The 22,556-nt window shown below is 42.3% G+C and overlaps 1 non-coding gene across 1 annotated transcript; it reads left to right on the forward strand.

Moving 5' to 3' along the window:
- The first annotated feature begins 552 nt into the window (after positions 1–552).
- On the forward strand, positions 553–627 carry Trnat-ugu (transfer RNA threonine (anticodon UGU)). The gene has a single exon. It is a non-coding gene; the product is annotated as a tRNA-Thr (tRNA).
- Positions 628–22,556: the final 21,929 nt, after the last annotated feature.

The following is a 22,556-nucleotide window of genomic DNA, read 5'->3' on the forward strand; positions in this document are numbered from 1 at the left end:
GTTGTGTGTGTGTTGTCCTTAGCATAAGTTACTGTAAGTAGTGTGCAAACATACGGACTGATGGTTCAAATGGCTCTGAGCACTTTGGGACTTAAGATCTGAGGTCATCAGTTTCCTAGAACTTAGAACGACTTAAACCTAACTAACCTAAGGACATCACACACATCCATGCTCGAGGCAGGATTTGAACCTGCGACCGTAGCGTTCGCGTGGCTCCCGACTGAAGTGCCTACAACCGCTCGGCCACATCGGCCGGTCTATCATGTGTTCTAGAAGAGCTGTACGGTCGTCAGTGGCGCCTGTTCTTTCGAGAACAGTTACTATCTTCATATCTATGGTTAAACGTTTCCCAGCCATTGACCTTCGTCTGTGCGAATGCGCACAGGCTGCCGGAACTCTTACGGGAATCGTCACCTTAGTGTGAGCCAGTAATGAGTGGATGGACAAATACCTATTAAGTACATTACGTAATCGGATTGTGGACGGTTGGGGATGTGAGTCTCACGGGAAGCGTGCGAGGGATAAATTCCTGCAGTCGTGCTGTTCATTTGTGCCCTCGATAGCTCAGATGGATTGAGCGTCTGCCTTGTAAGCAGGAGATTCTGGGTTCGAGTCCCAGTAGGGGCACACTTTTCAGCTGTCCCCATCGAAGTATATCAACAACACCTGTCGGCAGCTGAGGGTTTCAATTAATTATCAGTTGTGAAGGTGATTCGATGAACCCTTTACCAGGCACTTAAATGTGTTTTGCAGGGTTTCCATACAGATGTAGATGATAACTCGTCCCGTGTCGCACGTGCTCAAAAGGATTCATACTGCAGAATGCATGCAAACATACTCACCGAAAATACGGGCGAATATCAAGTGCAGGCTGCCGAGTGCTGCATATCCACCTTAGACAGATCGGCTTTTCCTGCCAAGAAGAACAGGAAGTTGCTGTCTAGGAACAATCAGAGCTAGAGGAAGGGTTGATAAATACTCTTTGAATTGCAGACTAAACGTAAATAACGAAAATACATTTTTGGTAAAAATTGGTCAAAACATAATCGTTTGCCCTCCGTATTGGATTAGCTGTTTTGAATATTGAAAATCTGACTCCAGATTCGTTTTCAGCGACATTAAAAATATATATGTAACACTCAGTTCATGCAAATCGAAGTAATAATATAACTAAATGTTTTCCCTAAACTTTGAACACTTTTTTTTCGAGTAACGATTTTCTCAGAACGGCATGCAGCATAAATTAAAAGTGGTTCGATCTCTTAACTTCTACCTCTGACCCCTAAATGTAAACACTTTTCTTAGGAGCTTATAGCTATAATATGACATTTGTTAATATTAACTAATTTTTGTGTAGGCATAAGGAGTGAAACAAACCCCCAAAAATCGAACTCAAAGTTCGAATTAGCACTGTATCGTTAAATTTAAGGTTGTTTCATTGCGGTTAGGTAAGTGCTCCCATAAATTTTATGTATTATCGACTGATGTTATCCATTTTCAAATTCAGAGAAATAATGTAGTATCAACTGATGTTACCCATTTTTGAATTCAGGTAACATCTGACGTGGCACACTGCACGCACTCTGCGTACTCCAGTCTCGCAGGCCCTTGATCAAATCATAATTACGGGCGCCATTTTTTATTGAAAATCTAAAATTAAGCTCATAGTATTATCACTCGTAATTCCCAAACAGATCCTTCGAATGTATTTTCATTGTCTCAAAAAAAAAATTCAAATGTACCCTTTTTTGCTCATTTGTATGAGAACCTGGCCGTAACGCCGGAATATAGTCACGAGATTTTTTTTCAGAGACGCTGTACGTTCGCGAGAAGACTTTCGTTCTGCGCGTGTCGAAGGACATTCCCCAGATATTACTCTGTGTGTGCTACTCAGTCGTGCCATTTAAGTGTACATCTTTGCATAGTTTTCCTTTCACGATGTAAACAGTGTTCCGCTCAGTTGCTAACTGGCCAGTGAGTGGTTCGGAAGGTGTCGGATTTGCGGTGCGTTCGGTCTGCTAGGACAACAGCATACTAGCGTGGTGCGATGGCAGAAGCAGACACTGAGGGAGCTAGCTGCTGGGACGCCAGCGAACAATTTATGCCAAGTAAGACGAAGAGGACTATTCTAAAATTACGAGCCGTCTCAAAAGTGTTTACCATTGGTAAATCTTGCAGTTGAGTCTGACAAAACTGGCAGTTTTGCCTAGAGATACATTACAGAGAGAGATACAGGAAATCCCCCCACCCCCCTCAATGAATTTTTGGTTGTGATGACAGGCCGATTGGTAGTGTAGCCCGAGATCTAAGTTAGGTTGGAAGGTGGTAATTTGATTGAGAGTTGTTTACGCCAACGATTATGAATGCCGACTAAACGTTGTGCGAGCAGATTGCCCTGTAGCGTAGCCTAGTGTTTCCGTACGCGCCACATTTAACACACTTTCTCTAACTGTGTACAAGTGTCTCACAACAGCCACGATAACTACGTTTCTGGTGGGGGGAGGGTAGAGTCCACTATGTAAGTTTCACTGCAAATTTTAGTAACAGCATAAACTAACCGAAATAGAAGCGTAATTTTAACTATATTTCCTTTTGTGGGAAAATAATGGTTCTCCTCTTTCTGCAGCAACTGTAATATGTAGGCGACTTATTAGTTTTTTTTAACTCTGAATCATGATCTCAATAGACGCAGTGCTTTTTTTACGTTACTTGATTTGTGGTCTATAGTAAACCATGCAACGAATTGGTAAATTCTTTGAAGTTTGACGTGTGTTACATAGACGACGTCTGCAATGTTCGTAAGGCCAAGTTTGCATATATTCGGTGTCTGCTTTTTTTGGCCATGTACTGTATAATTAAGGGGAGGAGGATTATGTTCAAGGAGCAGTGCATTAGCAGTCTATGGATAAATTGAGAATTTGGATCTAACGAACGGCATGCTCGGGCAGTTTGTGCTATTATGTTGACCACTGCGTAATTCGGACACAGTGATCATTGCCTCTCCCTAATAACCAGGGGACTCGGGAGCTAATCCTGGTCTGGCACGAATTTTCAACAGAGCCCATTGACTAAAGTCTGTGCCCATTGTAAGCTAATATCATTGTTTCGGTGTTAAATTGTATTTTGTTCACGATACGTCGTTTAGCTTTTTCATGGATAGCTGCTTTGAAAAGCGTACAGTTTGTAATGATATTCGCTCGTCGTTAGTCCAAGGCAACTATAGCGATTTATAAACACACTTGTAGTTCGTATTAAGCCTACATACTTAATAGTGTCCTGTGTTTCTTTACCAAGAACTACTTCGTAAGTAATTCCCCTGTAGTCGTATTTTGGTTTAGTATTTTGTTTAAATATTTATAGACTGCAGGCTTGGATGAAATATGAAATACATGTCCGAAGTTCCTGTTCATACTGCAGATACTGTTTCATCCGTACTAGGGCCCAAAACATTTCATCTAATACAGAAGGACACAATTTGTCTCGAGATTTAGCTATTTCTCGTAATAGAGGCCTTGCTTCGATATATTTTTTTCTAATTCTTGTTTGGATTTAATCTTAAAAGACACTAACTCTTCCACCAGTTATTCGATATGTGGTCTCATCCCTTTCGTAGCCTAGAGTTCCTAAACGGTCGATAATATTAATGATTTCCTTTCTCAATTTTATTTTCTGTAAAATCTCCTGTTTATGGTTATTGCTAACATGTTTCACGTTCTCACTTTTATTATTTTTATTTTTCTAGTTTTGTGACTGGTAGCCAAATTTTTTTTGAATCTAGTTTTTAATTCTGAAATAGTAACAGTTGAAGGTCAAGAGAAGATTGCGATCTATTTGAGGAGAGTGGCTTGGAGATTTTTTATAATAGACGTACACAGGTCATGGGGATCCTTACCTATATAAATTTACTTCGAGTGTGATGTAGCCCATTCTCTTGTCATGATCTCGGCTGTATCGTAGCACATTGTCTCGGTTAGGTTGGAGATTTTAGTTGAGAGTTGCCGAAGTCAACGAAAGTGATTACAAAGTAAAGACTGTGCTAACAGAACGATCTGTAGCGTAGGCCAACACGTTCTTTCTGTCCTTTTAAAGCCTCTTTTAATTAAAAATAACTAAAGCTGCAAGATACAATCACAAAAACTGTGTTAGGTAATAGAGTAATCCCAGACTATTGTTGTGTAAGTTGTGTGCGTACACTATTTTCTTTTGTCAGTGAATATACATTTTTTTACTCATTTGCTGGGTTTCAGTTTTCCCGTTTTCCGGCGAAAAACGTTTTCCTGTGAAGGGCCCATTAGCTTGTCGGTTATATTTGTGACTTTCTCGACGGTCAGTAATTTCGTGATAGTCCATCCGCCGGCGTCATTGTTAACATCGAATATAGATTTAAGTATTAGGAAGGCTAATATGAAGCTAATGCATGAGTGGGTCTAATAATTAATAAAAATAAGAATGCGGGTAAGCTACTACAAACAGCATAGTGAATGCATTGTTGTGGCCAAGATAGCCACGAATCCCACGCCTACCAAAGTCGTAAAAGTAGTCCTCAGATGATGAAGAAATTGATGGAATGTGTGATGAGATAAAAGAAATCATTCAGATAGTGATGGGAGATGAAAATTTAATATTAATGGGTGACTGGAATTCGACAGTAGGAAATGGAAGAAAAGGAAACGTAGTAGGTGAATATGGAATGGGGGTAAAAAATGAAAGAGGAAGCCGCCTGGTAGGCTTTTGCCCAGAGCATAACTTAATCATAGCTAACACTTGGTTCAAAAATCATGAAAGAAGGTTGTTTACGTGAAAGAGACCTGGAGATACTGCAATATTTCATATAGATTATATAATGGTAAGACAGAGATTTAGGAACCAAATTTTAAATTGTATGACATGTCCAGGGGCATATGTGGACTCTGATCACAATATATTGATTATGAACTGTAGATTAAAACTGAAGAAACTGGGAAAAGGTGGGAATTTAAGGAGATGGGACCTGAAAGAACTGACAGAATCAGAAGTTTTAGAGAGTTTCAGGAAGAGCATTAGGGAACAATCTACAGGAATGGGGGAAAGTAATACTGTGTGATGGCGGATCTGAGTGGTGTACTGTCAAGGGGAGGGGGTTCCTCCGGGATCAGTGTTGGGGCCGCTCCAGTTCCTTATTTATATAAATGATATGCCCTCAAGTACTACGGGTAACTCTAAAATATATCTGTTTGCTGATGACACTAGCTTGGTAGTAAAGGATGTTGTGTGCAACATTGATTCCGTTTCAAGTAGTGCAGTACATGACCTCAGTCCATGGCTTGTAGAAAATAAACTAACGTTAAATCACAGTAAGATTCAGTTTTTACAGTTTCTAACACACAATTCAACAAAACCTGACGTTTTAATCTCACAGCATGGGCATATGATTAGTGAAACTGAACGGTTCAAATTCCTAGGTGTTCAAATAAATAGTAAGGTGTTGTGGAAAGCCCACGTTCAGGATCTTGTTCAAAGACTTAATACTGCCATTTTCACTATTCAAACGGTACTGACAGTGAGTGATACTTCGACAAGTAAATTAGTCTACTTTGCTTATTTCCATTCACTTATGTCGCATGGTATTATGTTTTTGGGTAACTCTTCCCATTCTAGAAGGATATTTTTGGCTCAGAAACTGGAGGTTCGGGCAAAAAGTGGTGTGAGTTCATGAAACTCTTGTCGACCTCTGTTCAGGGAGTCTGGGTATTTTGACGTTGGCCTCTCAATATGTATATTCCTTACTGTCGTTTCTTGTTACCAATATTAGTTTATTTCCAACAATAAGTAGCTTTCACTCGGTTAATACTCGGGAGAAATCAAACCTCCATTTGGATCGGACTTCTTTAACTCTTGTGCAAAAATGTGTGCAGTATACTGCTGCATCCATTTTCAATAAGCTGCCACTCGAATTCAAAAATCTTAGCAGTAATCCACGCGCTTTCAAATCGAAACTGGAGTGTTTCCTCATGGGTCACTCCTTCTATTCTGTCGAGGAGTTAATTGAAAAATTAAGCTGATTCTCATTGTACTGCTGATAGCGTTTGCTTAAACTTATCCACTGATTTTCTCTCAGGTTCATGAATATGTATTTTTATCTCTTATTACTTTTATGTTGTAAGTTCATGTGTCGCCCTAACCGCCGTCTGCTTCACGTCTGCTGTTCAGCGAGCTACCTTAATTTAAGTATTAACTGTATTTTTCTTACTTGTCACTTCTTCTTCCGTGTGTTTTTGCTTTTAGGAAGCTTTGATTGTCGAGTGCTAGTAATAGAGTTACATAGATTTCGTGTTTGTTTTGAATACAGTCAGAGAGAGTCCTTGTAGTCAGCCATAGTGCCAGTAGTGCTAGTGTTTGTTTCGAATGCAATCCAGAGACAGGTAGTGCTATTTTCATTGTTTTCTACAAGAAGAGGTTAGCAATCACAGTTTAGTCAGTAATCAGCCGCCCTTAATGAATTAGCAGTCTACTTAAAAGTTGATTAAGTCTCTTCAGTAAATTGATTCCTTAGGATGGATAGGATGTGTGACTGCTGTGTACAGACGCTGGCCACTCTTCGCGAACAGCTGAGCGTGTTGATGGCCGCGGTCAGCCGTCTTCAGGCTGCTGCCTCGGAGTGTAGCGGCAGTGGGGAGTCTGGTGCGTCGCATGGTGCACCCCAGGTGTTAGATGCTTCACCCACTGTCCCTGCTGTCGAGACATCTTCGCGGGTACCGGGCGCGGTTGGGCCACCCTCTCCCCAAGAGGAGTGGCGGGTTCAGCGGCGTTCGCGGCGCACGAGGCGGAGGGTCAATGTTGAGGCTGGCCGTGTGGCATCGCCCGCTCTGCCTGTGAATGGACATGTGGCTGCTCCTTCAGCAAGGTCCAAGCAGGCACACGGGGGGAGGGGTTTATTAGTTATTGGGAGCTCCAACGTTAGGCTGGTGATGGAGCCCCTTAGGGAAATAGCGGAAAGGTCGGGGAAGAAGGCCAGTGTTCACTCTGTCTGCTTGCCGGGGGGTCTCATCCGAGATGTGGAGGGGGCCCTACCGGCGGCGATAGAGAGCACTGGGTGCACCCGACTGCAAATTGTTGCTGATGTCGGCACCAATGACTCCTGCTGTCTGGGTTCAGAGGTCATCCTCAGTTCCTACAGGCGGTTGGCGGAGTTGGTGAAGGCAGAAAGCCTCGCTCGCGGGGTGGAATCAGAGCTGACTATTTGTAGTATCGTTCCTAGAACCGATCGCGGTCCTCCGGTTTGGAGCCGAGTGGAAGGCTTAAACGAGGCTCAGACGATTCTGCGGAGAGCTGGGGTGCAAATTTCTCGACCTCCGCAATGGGGTGGAGAAATGTAGGGTCCCCCTGAATAGGTCAGGCGTGCACTACACGCCGGAAGCGGCTACAAGGGTAGCGGAGTACGTGTGGAGTGCACATGTGGTTTTTTTTTTTTAGGTTAGAGAATTCCCTCCCTAGGCCCGACAAGACGCCTCCTGAGACGCGGCAAGGCAGGAGTAGGCAAAATGCAACAGGGAATAACAATATTAATGTGCTAATAGTAAACTGCAGGAGCGTCTATAGAAAGGTCCCAGAATTGCTCTCATTAATAAACGGTCACAACGCCCATATAGTACTAGGGACAGAAAGTTGGCTGAAACCACATGTAAACAGTAATGAAATCCTAAACTCAGATTAGAATGTATATCGCAGAGAAAGGCTGGACAGTAAAGGGGGAGGTGTGTTTATAGCGATAAGAAGTGCAATAGTATCGAAGGAAATTGACGGAGATTCTAATTGTGAAATGATTTGGGTGAAGGTCACGGTTAAAGCAGGCTCAGACATGGTAATTGGATGTCTCTATAGGCCCCAGGCTCAGCAGCTGTTGTGGCTCAGCACCAGAAGAATAATTTGGAAAATATTTCGAGTAGATTTCCCCACCATGTTATAGTTCTGGGTGGAGATTTTAATTTGCTGGATATAGACTGGGAGACTCAAACGTTCATAACGGGTGGCAGGGACAAAGAATCGAGTGAAATATTTTTAAGTGCTTTATCTGAAAACTACCTTGAGCAGTTAAACAGAGAACCGACTCGTGGCGATAATATATTAGACCTTCTGGTGACAAACAGACCCGAAATATTTGAATCAGTTAATGCAGAACAGGGAATCAGCGATCATAAAGCGGTTACTGCATCGACGATTTCAGCCGTAAACAGAAATATTAAAAAAGGTAATAAGATTTTTCTGTTTAGCAAAAGTGACAAAAAGCAGATTACAGAGTACCTGACGGCTCAACACAAAATTTTTGTCTCAAGTACAGATAGTGTTGAGGATCATTGGACAAAGTTCAAAACCATCGTACAATATGCGTTAGATGAGTATGTACCAAGCAAGAACGTAAGAAATGGAAAAGAGCCACCTTGGTACAACAACCAAATTAGAAAACTGCTGCGGAAGCAAAGGGAACTTACCAGCAAACATAAACATAGCCAAAGCCTTGCAGACAAACAAAAATTACGCGAAGCGAAATGTAGTGTGAGGAGGGCTATGAGAGAGGCTTTCAATGAATTCGAAGGTAAAGTTGTATGTACTGACTCTGCAGAAAATCCTAAGAAATTTTGGTCCTATGTCAAAGCGGTAGGTGGATCAAAACAAAATGTCCAGACACTCTGTGACTAAAATGGTACTGAAACAGAGGATGACAGACTAATGGCCGAAATACTAAATGTCTTCTTCCAAAGCTGTTTCACAGAGGAAGACTGCACTGTGCTTCCTTCTCTTGAAGTCGCACAGTTGACAAAATGGTAAATATCGAAATAGACGACAGAGGGATAGAGAAACAATTAAAATCGCTCAAAAGAGGAAAGCCCTCTGGACCTAATGGGATACCAGTTCGATTTTACACAGAGTACGCGAAGGAACTTGCCCCCCTTCTTGCAGCGGTGTACCGTAGGTCTCTAGAATAGCGAAGCGTTCCAAAGGATTGGAAAAGGGCACAGGTCATCCCCGTTTTCAAGAAGGGACGTCGAACAGATGTGCAGAACTATAGACCTATATCTCTAACGTCGATCAGTTGTAGAATTTTGGAACACGTATTATGTTCGAGTGTAGTGTCTTTTCTGGAGACTAGAAATCTACTCTGTAGGAATCAGCATGGGTTTCGAAAAAGACGGCCGTGTGAAACCCAGCTCGCGCTATTCGTCCACGAGACTCAGAGGGCCTTAGACACGGGTTCACAGGTAGATGCCGTGTTTCTTGACTTCCGCAAGGCGTTTGACACAGTTCCCCACAGTCGTTTAATGAAGAAAGTAAGAGCATACGGACTATCAGATCAGTTGTGTGCTTGGATCGAGGAGTTCCTAGATAACAGAACGCAGCATGTCATTCTCAATGGAGAGAAGTCTTCCGAAGTAAGAGTAATTTCAGGTGTGCCGCAGGGGAGTGTCATAGGACCGTTGCTATTCACAATATTCATAAATGACCTGGTGGATGACATCGGAAAGTCTCTGAGGCTTTTTGCAGATGATGCTGTGATGTATCGAGCGGTTGCAACAATGGAAAATTGTACTGATATGCAGGAGGATCAGCAGCGAATTGACCCATTGTGCACGGAATGGCAATAGAATTTCAATGTAGACAAGTGTAATGTGATGCGAATATATAGAAAGATAGGTCCCTTATCATTTAGCTACAAAATAGCAGGTCAGCAACTGGAAGCAGTTAATTCCATAAATTATCTGGGAGTACGCATTAGGAGTGATTTAAAATGGAATGATCATATAAAGTTGATCGTCGGTAAAGCAGATGCCAGACTGAGATTCATTGGAAGAATCCAAAGGAAATGCAATCCGACAACAAAGGAAGTAGGTTACAGTACGCTTGTTCGCCCACTGCTTGAATACTGCTCTGCAGTGTGGGATCCGCACCAGATAGGGTTGATAGAAGAGATAGAGAAGATCCAACGGAGAGCAGCGCGCTTCGTTGTAGGATCATTTAGTAATCGCGAAAGCGTTACGGAGATGATAGATAACCTCCAGTGGAAGACTCTGCAGGAGAGACGCTCCGTAGCTTTGCATGGGCTTTTGTTGAAGTTTCGAGAACATACCTTCACCGAAGAGTCAAACAGTGTATTGCTCCCTCCTACTTATATTTCGCGAAGAGACCACGAGGATAAAATCAGAGAGATTAGAGCCCACACAGAAGCATACCGAGAATCCTTCTTTCCACGTACAATACGAGACTGGAATAGAAGGGAGAACCGATAGAGGTTCTCAGGGTACCCTCCGCCACACACCGTCAGGTGGCTTGCGGAGTACGGATGTAGATGTACATACTGACACGTTCCATGACCTTGAAGATTTGCTCCTCAATTTGGGCCTACTGAACTTGACATGCGCTAAGAAAGAGGGTAACAGAAGATAAATTGAATTTAATTTATGAAAGGAGAAAATACAAAAATGCTGTAAATTAAGCCGACAAAAAGAAATTCAAACGTCTCAAAAATGAGATTGACAGGAAGTGCAAAATGGCTAAGCAGGGATATCTAGAGGACAAACGTAAGGATGTAGAGGCGCATATCACTAGGGTTATGATAGATACTGCCTAAAGGAAAATTAAAGAGACCTTTAGAGAAAAGAGATTCACTTGTATGCATATCAAGAGCTCAGATGGAAACCCTGTTATCAGCAAAGAAGGGATTGCAGAAAGGTGGAAGGTGTATATAGAGGATCTATACAAGGGCAATGTACTTGAGGACAATATAATGGAAATGGAAGAGGATGTAGATGAAATGGGAGATGACATACTGCGTGAAGAGTTTGACAGAGCACTGAAAGACCTTAGTGGAAATAAGGTTCCCAGGAGTAGGCAACATTCCATTAGAACTACTGACAGGCTTGGGAGACCCAGCTCTGACAGAACGTTACCTTCTGAAGAGCAATATGCATGAGACAGCCTAAATACCGTCAGACTTCAAGAAGAATGAAATAATTCCAATTTCAAAGAAAGCTGGTGTTGACAGATGTGAAAATTACCGAACTATCAATTTAATAAGTCACAACTGCAAAATACTAACGCAAATTCTTTACAGACGAATGGAAAAAATGGTAGAAGCCGACCCCAGGGAAGACCAGTTTGGATTCCGTAGAAATACTGGATCATGTGAGGCAATACTGACCCTACGACTTACCTTATTAAGTAGATTAAGGAAAGGCAAACCTACGTTTCTAACATTTGTAGACTTAGAGAAATCGTTTGACAATGTTGACTGGAATACTCTTTCAAATTCTGAAGGTGCCAGGGGTAAAATACAGGGAGCGAAAGGCAATTTACAATTTGTACAGAAAGCAGGTGGCAGTTATAAGAGTCGAGGGATATGAAAGGGAAGCAGTGGTTGGGAAGGGAATGAGACATGGTTGTAGACTATCCCCAATGTTATTCAATCTGTTTATTGAGCAAGCAGTAAAGGATACAGGAGAAAAATTCTGAGTAGAAATTAAAATCCATGGATAAGAAACTAAAACCTTGAGGTTTGCCGATGACGTTCTAATTCAGAGACAGCAAAGAACCTAGAAGGGTAGCTGAACAGAATGAAGTGTCCTGAAAGGATGATATAAGATCAGCATCAATAAAAGCAAAACGAGGATAATGGAATGTAGTCGAATTAAGGTGGGTGATGCTGAGGGAATTAGATTAGGAAATGAGACATTTAAAGTAGTAAAGGAGTTTCGCTATTTAGGGAGCAAAATAACTGATGACGGTCGAAGTAGAGAGGATATAAAATGTCGACTGTCAATGGTAAGTAAAGTGTTTCTAAAGAAGAAAAATTTGTTAACATCGAGTATAGCTTTAGGTATCAGGAAGTCTTTTCTCCGAGTATTTGTATGGAGTGTAGCCACGTATGGAAGTGAATAATGGACAATAAATAGTTTGAACAAGAAGAGAATAGAAGCTTTCGAAATGTGGTGATACAGAAGAATGTTGAAGATTAGATGGATAGATCACATAACTAATGTGGAGGTATTGAAAAGGATTCTGGAGAGGAGAACTTTGTGGCACAACTTGACTAGAAGATGGGGTCGGATGGTAGGACACGTTCTGAGGCATTAAGGGATCACCAATTTAATATTGGAGGGCAGCGTGGAGGGTAAAAATCGAGGAGGGAGACCAGGAGATGAATACACTAAGCAGATTCACAAGGATGTAGGTTGCAGTGGGTACTGGGAGATGAAGCTTCCGCAAGATACAGTAGCATGGAGACCTGCATCAAACCAGTCTGTGGACTGAAAACAACAACAACAACAACAACAACAACAACAAAAACAACAACAACAACAAGGTATTTGTCTGATGTGTAACCTTCAACAGAATTGGGGCAGACAAGAGGGTTAGATTATATGTACTTTCCATTGAAATTGATCCATAATGGGGAGATACTCAATGGGAAAATAATATGCTACTTTATTATCCACAGACCGCAAATGGACTGATCATGAACGAGGAATGAAAATTTAGTCACACTTCTGATTGTACACGTATTATTTGACCCCCCCCCCCCCTCTCTCTCTCTCTCTCTCTCTCTCTCTCTCTCTCTCTCTCTCTCTCTCTCTCTCTCTCTATCGCGCGCGCGCGCGCTAGTTCTACTAAATAATTCAATTCATTAATGGTGTAGGAAGAGATGGTTAGCAAGAAATTCTTTAGGCTCCTCGTAAAGTGAAATCTGTCAGTAGTAAAGCTTTTTATGGCTGCCGGCAAGTTATTGAAAACATCGTTCTCCTTAATGATGGAGACTTTCTTGCACCAAAGTAATTAACTTACCAATTTTTCATGAATAATATATTCATAGTGAAATTTTTAGAAAAATTTTGAAAGACAGGTTTTGCGGGCAAATTTCAAACATAAAAAGACCATAGTGTTCATTATAATACAACTTCTCCATGGTTTTTAATTCCTACTCCGAAGTTTTCTTTTGTTTCCTTTACTGCTTGCTCAGCAGACAGATTGAATAACATCGGGGATAGGCTACAACCCTGTCTCACTCCCTTCCCAACCACTGCTTCCCTTTCACATCCCTCGACTCTTCATGCCCTCGAGTAAGAAAACTGACCGTTAGAATTCCATGGTTCTGGGATAAATGGTTTGAGAGGAAAGGTACATTTAGTTAGAAAAGTTACGGAAAATTTAAAGTTGTATTGCACTTAACAACGTACATGCACTCATTTAAATTCATAGTTTCGTTCACTTTGCAATAGTACGCATGCTGTACAAAAACATAACATTTGTTTCATGATATTTACTTTTTTTATTTCTTGCAAGTCTTCTAGAACTTCTCTCGAAAACTTTGTGGGTAGATCTTGGCATTTGTTTTGTTCAGAAACGTTATTACTGTAGCAAACAACTGACTACGAGACAAGAAAAAATGTATTCAATAGGCGAAAGCTCAAAGCTACGGGTAAAATGTCCCTAGGCTTATCATCTCAAAGAAGAGCTGGCACAGAGAAACAAGTGGGCATGTCTTACATAGCAAGCTGCCATTTAAACCGACATTTAGGACCTTCAAATAAGGATTTGGACTAAAATACTTCCATATTCGCACTAAGTGTAAATAAAACTGGTACAATCACCAATAAACAAAATTATTTGCACTGTTTTCGGGGTTCCTTTTGCCTTTCGGAATAAATATATTGCGAATCAGTAGTTAACGTACCTGGTTCCCCAAACAGGAGACGACTAGAAACTTCCGTAATGTGGTGGTGTAGAAGAATGCTAAAAAAGTTTTGATCGAATAGCTGATGGGGAGATACGAAATCAGATTAGGGAGCAGAGAAATTAATGGCACAAATTGACAAAAAGAAGCGATCGTGGGTAAATGTCATATTTCGATTCCACCCATCCGCTGTGACCCATGACGTTCTGCATGACGTTGATTAGTTGCATTTCGAAGGATACCAGTGGCCTTATTAAATGTTAACTGTTATTGCCTTCGTTTCTAGAGCAATTTATAATGTTAGTTAACTATGATTTTTTTCGGAATATATCGTGATGAACTCTGGGAGGAACCACAGAACACAGCTTAAATTGTCCTTGAAGAAACGAGTAGTGATTGTATTTTTATCTTTCTTATCCGACACGTTGGGGAATCCAAGGTATAATGGGGTACACAGTTGATAACTTTGATTAAATGTACAAAATTGATAAATAAGGGAGTTACAAATTTTTATACGAACACATTATGATGTATTAATCACAAAAATACAAGAACATTGCCATAAAATAAAACAACAATATTTTCTCACTCAAAAACAGAAATTTATATCATTTGCAAGAGGCAGAATGGGGTAGTAAATACAAGTGATTACAAAAACGTATAAAATTATCGGAAATGCAGAAAATATTGGCTTGCTCAGTATATTTTTTTTTAGTTTAAAGTGAGTATTAATATCAAACTACAGTTTTCATGTATCGTATCCTTTTCTTGAGGCTGTTTACAAAATTCACACACGGGGAGACACTCATCATCTTCGCTATCTATTCCTGCACAAGAATCGTGTGTCCATTTTTTGCACGTGGAACAAGCGACCCAACCTCCAACTGATTTTGAATATAACCCACCACAATATACACATTGACAGTCAGAACTTTCCTCGTAATCACTCTGGTTAGTATTGTATTCTCTCTCCTTTTTTCCATTTACCTTCAGACTCTTTCTCTCTTTTTTGAGTTCTTAATTTTATTCTCTTTCGCAAAAAGTTTTCTGTTTGCTCTTTCTTCTTTGTCAAAGTTCTTTTTTCTATTTCTCCCATTAATGACTTTTAACTCTTTTTTTGTACGGCGAATCAGTTAAAACAACGTTGTTCCCCCTTTTCAGTCTCGCTCTTTTCTTGCTTTCGTTAACTTTTGACAAGAAAATCAGAATCTCAGGTGAAATATGAAATGAGGAGGTTGTGTTGTCAGTTGTCATCAAAGAACACCCAAGATTAGAACAATTAGCCTCAATAACTTTGTTATTCTTAGGCGGCAGTTCATTGTAACAATTTGCTGAAACCTCGTCCGCTTGATTATCCAGCCCGTTTGAGTCGTCTTTTTCAGCTGGTGTGCTAGGTGGAGGCAATTCCAATTGTTCAGATATAATAACATCTTTATCTGACGGCCTATCACGTCCGCTGTCAGTTGTGTCTGCCGGGAGGAAGTGTGCGTCGTGAATATGGATGGGTCCGTGGGCCATATTGCAGTAGCTTCGAATCCTTTAATAGCGGTTTTCATTGTTGCGCTTTAGACGAAAGCTGAACCAAAAAGCGTTGAAATTTGAAAGATAGTTACGACTTTCCCTGCGTGGCTTCGCAGCCATATTCGAAGCTGATCACTATAACGAGGATTTATAAAACAAACATCAAGCGGCTGAAGTCTGTGAGAGCAATGTGGTGGTAAAGAAACGCCACTCTCCCTCGCGTAGTCCATAACGTCATTGTTCGTGGTATGAGCTGAGTGGCCATCTGATATAAGGAGAACTGGGACCTGCTTTGATGCCTTAGAAAATACCACAAATTGTGGAAACCATACAAAGAATGACTCTGTGGCCATCCATGCGGTGCTGTGGACCTCAGCGCAACCTCCTGCTGCCAGTCATAACTCAAATTCTTCCTGCTTCTTCTTTCGTGGAAAAATAATCGTAGGAGGAATGTCAGCTCCGCTTGCTGACGTACTAATGAGGATGGTTGCAGTTTCGCCCCTTTCTGCAGAGGTTAACGATCGCACTGGACGGTTCCCTTTGCAAGCTGCGATGTTCGATTAGTTTTTAGCATTAACCGAGAAGCCTGTTCCATCACAGTTAGTTATTTGAGAAGTAATTAGTTTGTGATTGTCAGTTACATCTGTAAGCAACGAAAAAAACCTATCGACAGCTACTTTATTAAAATCCATGATTCTTGTACCAGATGTTGCTTCGGGCTTGCGAACAAACCCGCATTTGCTTCTTCATTGTTTCATGATGTAATAAAGATTTCGATTTGTTTTGCTCGAAATTTTCGAAAAGGTATCTGTGAAACGTGCAAAAATTGAAATGGCAAAACTGTGCACCTGCCGAAATACGAGTGCGTATACTCATTTGAAAAAATGTTCCTAAACTGCTTCTGATACGCTAGAGGTTACCGCACAGTAAACAGCAATTGCAGTTGACCGTTTGCCTGCACCGTATAAAGTACGGCCAATAAAATATTTTTGTAGGGAGGACACATCATCTCATCCTGAATGGAGAGTTCATCTATACGTGTAAAAGTAACCACTTGTGCCAGAGGGAAGTGTGTTGGGAGCCTTACTGTTCATGTTGTATATTAACATTACAGATAATATAAGAAAGCTCACATATTTCGAAAATGATGCAGATATCGACATTGAGGTAAAAAAGTTCGTGTGAAGCGATATGCACATACAGGGGATAGCAAAAATGTGACCACCTATACTTGCATCTACATGGATACTCTGCAAATCACATTTAAGTGCCTGGCAGATAGTTCATCGAACCATCTTCACAAGTCTCTATTATTCCAATCTCGCATAGCACCCGGAAAGAATGATCACCTGTGTCTTTCCATACGAGCTCTGACTTCCCTTATTTTATCGTTGTGGTCGTTTCTCCCAACGTAGGTCGGTGTCAACAAAATATTTTCGCATTCGGAGGAAAAAGTTGGTGATTGGAATTTCGTGAGAAGATTCCGTCGCAACGAAAAACGCTTTTCTTTTAAAGATGTCCAGCCAAAATCCTGTATCATTTGTGTGACACACTCTCTCATATTTCGCGATAATAGAAGGACGTGCTGCCTTTCTTTGGACTTTTTCGATCTACTCCGTCAGTCCTATCTTGTAAGGATCCCACATTTCCCAGCAGTATTCTAAAAGAGGACGGACAAGCGTAGTGTAGGCAGTCTCCTTTGTAGGTCTGTTACGTTTTCTAAGTGTCGTGCCAATAAAACGCAGTATTTGGTTAACCTTAACCGCAACATTTTCTATGTGTTCTTTCCAATGTAAGATGTTCATTATTGTATAATAATAAAGGCGTGTGACGAGGGCCTCCCATCGGGTAGACCGTTCGCCTGGTGCAATTCTTTCGATTTGACGCCACTTCGACGACTTGCGCGTCGATGGGGATGAAATGATGATTAGTACAACACAACACCCAGCCCCTGAGCGGAGAAAATCTCCGACCCAGCCGGGAATCTAACCCGGTCTTTTAGGATTGACAGTCTGTCGTGCTGACCACTCAGCTACCGTGGGCGGACGATAGTTATTGTAACACCTAGTTATTTAGTTGACTTTACGGCTTTTAGATTAGACTGCAACTTCTCTGATAGTGATTCGTCCATTCTGCTTCACCAGCAATGTTGCGGGGTCAGTAACGACCTGATTTGCGGATATGGCGGGCGTACCTTAACTGTCTTCTGTCTTCATTGATTAGCGGCTACCTTTGAAATTGTTGTACCACTCCTTTAGCCCTGCAGTACCCATTACTTTGTCCACAAACACACGATGGTTTCAACTTGAGAATCGCCAAGCTTGGAGCCAAATGTGATGTAAAGACGTCATTTTGCTCAGAATACTAAATCCAACGTGTACGACTTGCAAGTGTTCCGAAGTAGTGGAGAAAATCGGGTATGTGTGCTATGTATGCCTGAAAACATGAGCGCATGCGCGCCCTGATACCATTGTTGATTTCAACAATTAAAAAAGGTCGGATAGTTTTTGAACAGCTCATGTATATAAGCCATCGCCAGTGATGTCGAAAGAGCAAGATACCCCTAACTACGCCAGTTGATTAGGTAGTTCGAATGGAGCGGTCTATTGTCTGACGTATCTCCATAACAGCTCCGAACCGAATACCCCAAAGTTCGACAAATGGTTCAAATGGCTCTGAGCACTATGGGTCTTAACATCTATGGTCATCAGTCCCCTAGAACTTAGAACTACTTAAACCTAACTAACTTAAGGACATCACACAACACCCAGCCATCACGAGGCAGACAAAATCCCTGACCCCGCCGTGAATCGAACCCGGGAACCCAGACGCGGAAAGCGAGAACGCTACATTCACGTCAGGAATCAAGTTGTGCTCAGAAGGGCGCAAGTCCGGGGCTGTCTCAGGCCGATACTGATCTTCGGCCTGACGTGGCTGCTTGTCCTGTTCCAGGGGTTGCCCCTCAGTCTGCAAAGATCCGAGCAGTCGCAGAGGGTGGTCTTACTGGTAGTTGGGAGCTCCAACGTCAGGCGCGTAATGGGGCCCCTTAGGGATATGACAGCAAGAGAGGGGAAGAAAACCAATGTGCAATCCGTTTGCATACCGGGGTGAGTCATTCCAGATGTGGAAAGGGACCTTCCGGATGCCATGAAGGGTACAGGTTGCACCCATTTGCAGGTGGTCGCTCATGTCGGCACCAATGATGTGTGTCGCTATGGATCGGAGCAAACCCTCCCTGGCTATCTGATTTGGTGAAGACTGCCAGTCTCGCTAGCCGGATGAAAGCAGAGCTCACCGCTCACCATCTGCAGCATCGTCGACAGGACTGACTGCGGACCTTTGGTAAAGAGCTGAGTAAAGGGTCTGTATCAGAGGCTGAGATTGTTCTGCGACCGTGTGGGCTGCAGATTCCTCGACTTGAGCCATAGGGTGGTGGGGTTTCGGGTTCCGCTGGACAGGTCAGGAGTCCACTACACGCAACAAGCGGCTACACGGGTAGCAGGGGTTGTGTGGCGTGGGCTGGGCGGTTTTTTTAGGTTAGATGGCCTTGGGCAAGTACAGAAAGGGCGGCAGCCTCAACGAGTTCGGGGCAAAGCAGGACATGAGGGGACCAAGCAGCAATCGGTATTGTAATGGTAAACTGTCGAAGCTGCGTTGGTAAAGTACCGGAACTTCAAGCGCTGATAGAAAGCACCGAAGCTGAAACCGTTATAGGTACAGAAAGCTGGCTGAAGCCAGAGTTAAATTCTGCCGAAATTTTTACAAAGTTACAGTCAGGTAGAAAGGATAGATGGCATGCAACCGGTGGTGGAGAGTTAGTCGCTGTTAGTAGAAGTTTATCCTGTAGTGAAGTAGAAAAAAATGGCTCTGAGCACTATGGGACTCAACTGCTGTGGTCATCAGTCCCCTAGAACTTAGAACTACTTAAACCTAACTAACCTAAGGACATCACACACATCCACGCCCGAGGCAGGATTCGAACCTGCGACCGTAGCAGTCGCACGGTTCCGGACTGCGCGCAGTGAAGTAGAAGTGGATTGTTCCTGTGAATTATTATGGGTGGAGGTTACACGCAACAACCGTGCTAGGTTAATAATTGGCTCCTTTTACCGACCTCCCGTCTCAGCAGCATTAGTGGCAGAACAACTGAGAGAAAATTTGGAATACATTTCACATCAATTTTCTCAGCATGTTATAGTCTTAGGTAGAGATTTCAATTTACCAGATATAGACTGGGACACGCAGATGTTTAGGATGGGTCGTAGGGACAGAGCGTCGAGTGACATTATACTGAGTGCGCTATCCGAAAATTACCTCGAGCTATTAAACAGAGAACCGACTCGTGGAGATAACATCTTGGACCTACTGATAACAAACAGACCCGAACTTTTCGACTCTGTATGTGCAGAACAGGGAATCAGTGATCATAAGGCTGTTGCAACATCCCTGAATATGGAAGTTAATAGGATTATAAAAAGAGGGAGGAAGGTTTACGTGTTTAGCAAGAGTAATAGAAGGCAGATTTCAGTCTACCTAACAGATCAATACGAAAATTTCTGTTCTGACACTGACAATGTTGAGTATTTATGGAAAAAGTTCAAGGCAATCGTAAAATGCGTTTTAGACAGGTACGTGTAGAGTAAAACTGTGAGGGACGGGATAAACCCACCGTGGTTCAACAACAAAGTTAGGAAACTACTGCGAAAGCAAAGAGAGCTTCACTCCAAATATAAACGCAGCCAAAACCTCTCAGACAAACAGGAGCTAAACGATGTCAAAGTTATCGTAAGGAGGGCTATGCGTGAAGCGTTCAGTGAATTCGAAAATAAAATTCTATGTACCGACTTGACAGAATATCCTAGAAAGTTCTGGTCTCACGTTAAATCAGTAAGTGGTTGGAAACATCATGTCCAGACACTCCGGCGTGATGATGGCATTGAAACAGAGGATGACAGGCGTAAAGCTGAAATACTAAACATCTTTTTCCAAAGACGTTTCATAGAGGAAGACCGCAGTGCAGTTCCTTCTCTAAATCCTAGCACAAACGAGAAAATGGCTGACATCGAAATAAGTGTCCAAGGAGTAGAAAAGCAACTGGAATCACTCAACAGAGGAAAGTCCACTGGACCTGACGGGGTACCAATTCGATTCTACACAGTACGCGAGAGAACTTGCCCTCCCTTTTAACAGCCGTGTACCGCAAGTCTCTAGGGGAACGGAAGGCTCCAAATGATTGGAAAAGAGCACAGGTAGCCCGAGTCTTCAAGAAGGGTCGTAGAGCAGATGCGCAAAACTATAGACCTATATCTCTGACGTCGATCTGTTGTAGAATTTTGGAACATGTTTTTTGCTCGAGTATCATGTCGTTTTTGGAAACCCAGAATCTACTCTGTAGGAATCAACATGGATTCCGGAAACAGCCATTGTGTGAGACCAAACTCGCTTTATTTGTTCATGAGACCCAGAAAATATTAGATACAGGCTCCCAGGTAGATGCTATTTTTCTTGACTTCCGGAAGGCGTTCGATACAGTTCCACACTGTCGCCTGATAAATAAAGTAAGAGCCTACGGAATATCAGACCAGCTGTGTGGCTGGATTGAAGAGTTTTAACAAACAGAACATAGCATGTTGTTGTCACTGGAGAGACGTCTACAGACGTTAAAATAACCTCTGGCGTGCCACAGGGGAGTGTTATGGGACCATTACTGTTCACAATATATATAAATGACCTAGTAGATAGTGTCGGAAGTTCCATGCGGTTTTTCGCGGATGATTCTGTAGCATACACAGAAGTTGCAGCATTAGAAAATTGTAGCGAAATGCCGGAAGATCTGCAGCGGATAGGCCCTTGGTGCAGGGAGTGGCAACTGACCCTTAACATAGACAAATGTAATGTATTGCGAATACATAGAAAGAAGGATCCTTTACTGTATGATTATATGATAGCGGAACAAACACTGGTAGCAGTTACTTCTGTAAAATATCTCGGAGTATGCGTGCGGAACGATTTGAAGTGGACTGATCATATAAAATTAACTGTTGGTAAGGCGCGTACCAGGTTGAGATCCATTGGGAGAGTCCTTAGAAACTGTAGTTCATCAACAAAGGAGTTGGCTTACAAAACACTCGTTCGACCTATACTTGAGTATTGCTCATCAGTGTGGGATCCGTAGCAGATCGGGTTTGCGGAGGAGATCCAAAGAAGAGCGGCGCGTTTCGTCATAGGGTTATTTGGTAACCGTGATAGCGTTACGGAGATGGTTGACAAACTCAAGTGCCAGACTCTGCAAGAGAGCCGCTCTTCATCGCGGTGTAGCTTGCTCGCCAGATTTCGAGAGGGTGCGTTTCTGGATGAGGTATCGAATATATTGCTTCCCCCTACTTATACCTCCCGAGGAGATCACGAATGTAAAATTAGAGAGATTAGAGAGCGCACGGAGGCTTTCAGACAGTCTTTCTTCCCGCGAACCATACGCGACTGGAACAGGAATGGGAGGTAATGACAGTGGCACGTAAAGTGCCCTCCGCCACACACCGTTGGGTGGCTTGCGGAGTATAAATGTAGATGTAGATGAGTGTGGTGCGTGATGCGGCGCTCCCCATCCCCATATACCGATGAAATCAGTCACGACTTGAACCGAGCGTGCCCGAACATTGTCCTGCCAAATGATGGCCGCCTCCTGCAGAAAGTGACGCCGCTTCTTTCTCTCAGTTGCTTTTCTACTTTGTAACACATTCCGATTCGTTTTCGAGTCCAAACCGCTTAACAGATATTGTTCAAATTTGGCATGGAGACAGTTTGAACCCTGAGAAAGAACATAGCCCACTTTAAAAAGCAAGAAATTTTTTTTTTTGCATCAGTGAACGAAAACTACATTAAAACTTACTTATTTTGCTTGTATAACTTAAGAATTCTATAATGTATAAGTACTTCAGTAGTCGCCGCGCGGGATAGTCTCTCAAACGAAATTGCTCCCACGTCCGAGGCCTTTCAATATCACTTCTTCCATTCCGCTTGTAGTTCATAATCTTTTGTGGAAGTCTGGGACGTAGCATTCTCACCAGTCTTCACGATATTTTTGAATTTTTTAGTTTCTGTTGAAAATACTTACTTTTTTCCTAGTACCTTCATTCCTAATCATTTCTTGTTGTGCAGCTCTTCGAATTTCTTAGGAATCTCATCTCTGCCGTGTGATTTATTTTGCTTTTTTTTAAACCATGTTTTCGCTTTCATAGCATAATACAGGAACCGCGACCACGTTATAGAATTTCGGGACAATCTTTTTGTACTTTATTGCCCAATGTTCAGATAATAGTGTCACAGACAGCTT

The sequence above is a fragment of the Schistocerca gregaria genome, unplaced genomic scaffold, assembly GCF_023897955.1.
Source record: "Schistocerca gregaria isolate iqSchGreg1 unplaced genomic scaffold, iqSchGreg1.2 ptg000327l, whole genome shotgun sequence".
Lineage (NCBI taxonomy): Eukaryota > Metazoa > Arthropoda > Insecta > Orthoptera > Acrididae > Schistocerca > Schistocerca gregaria.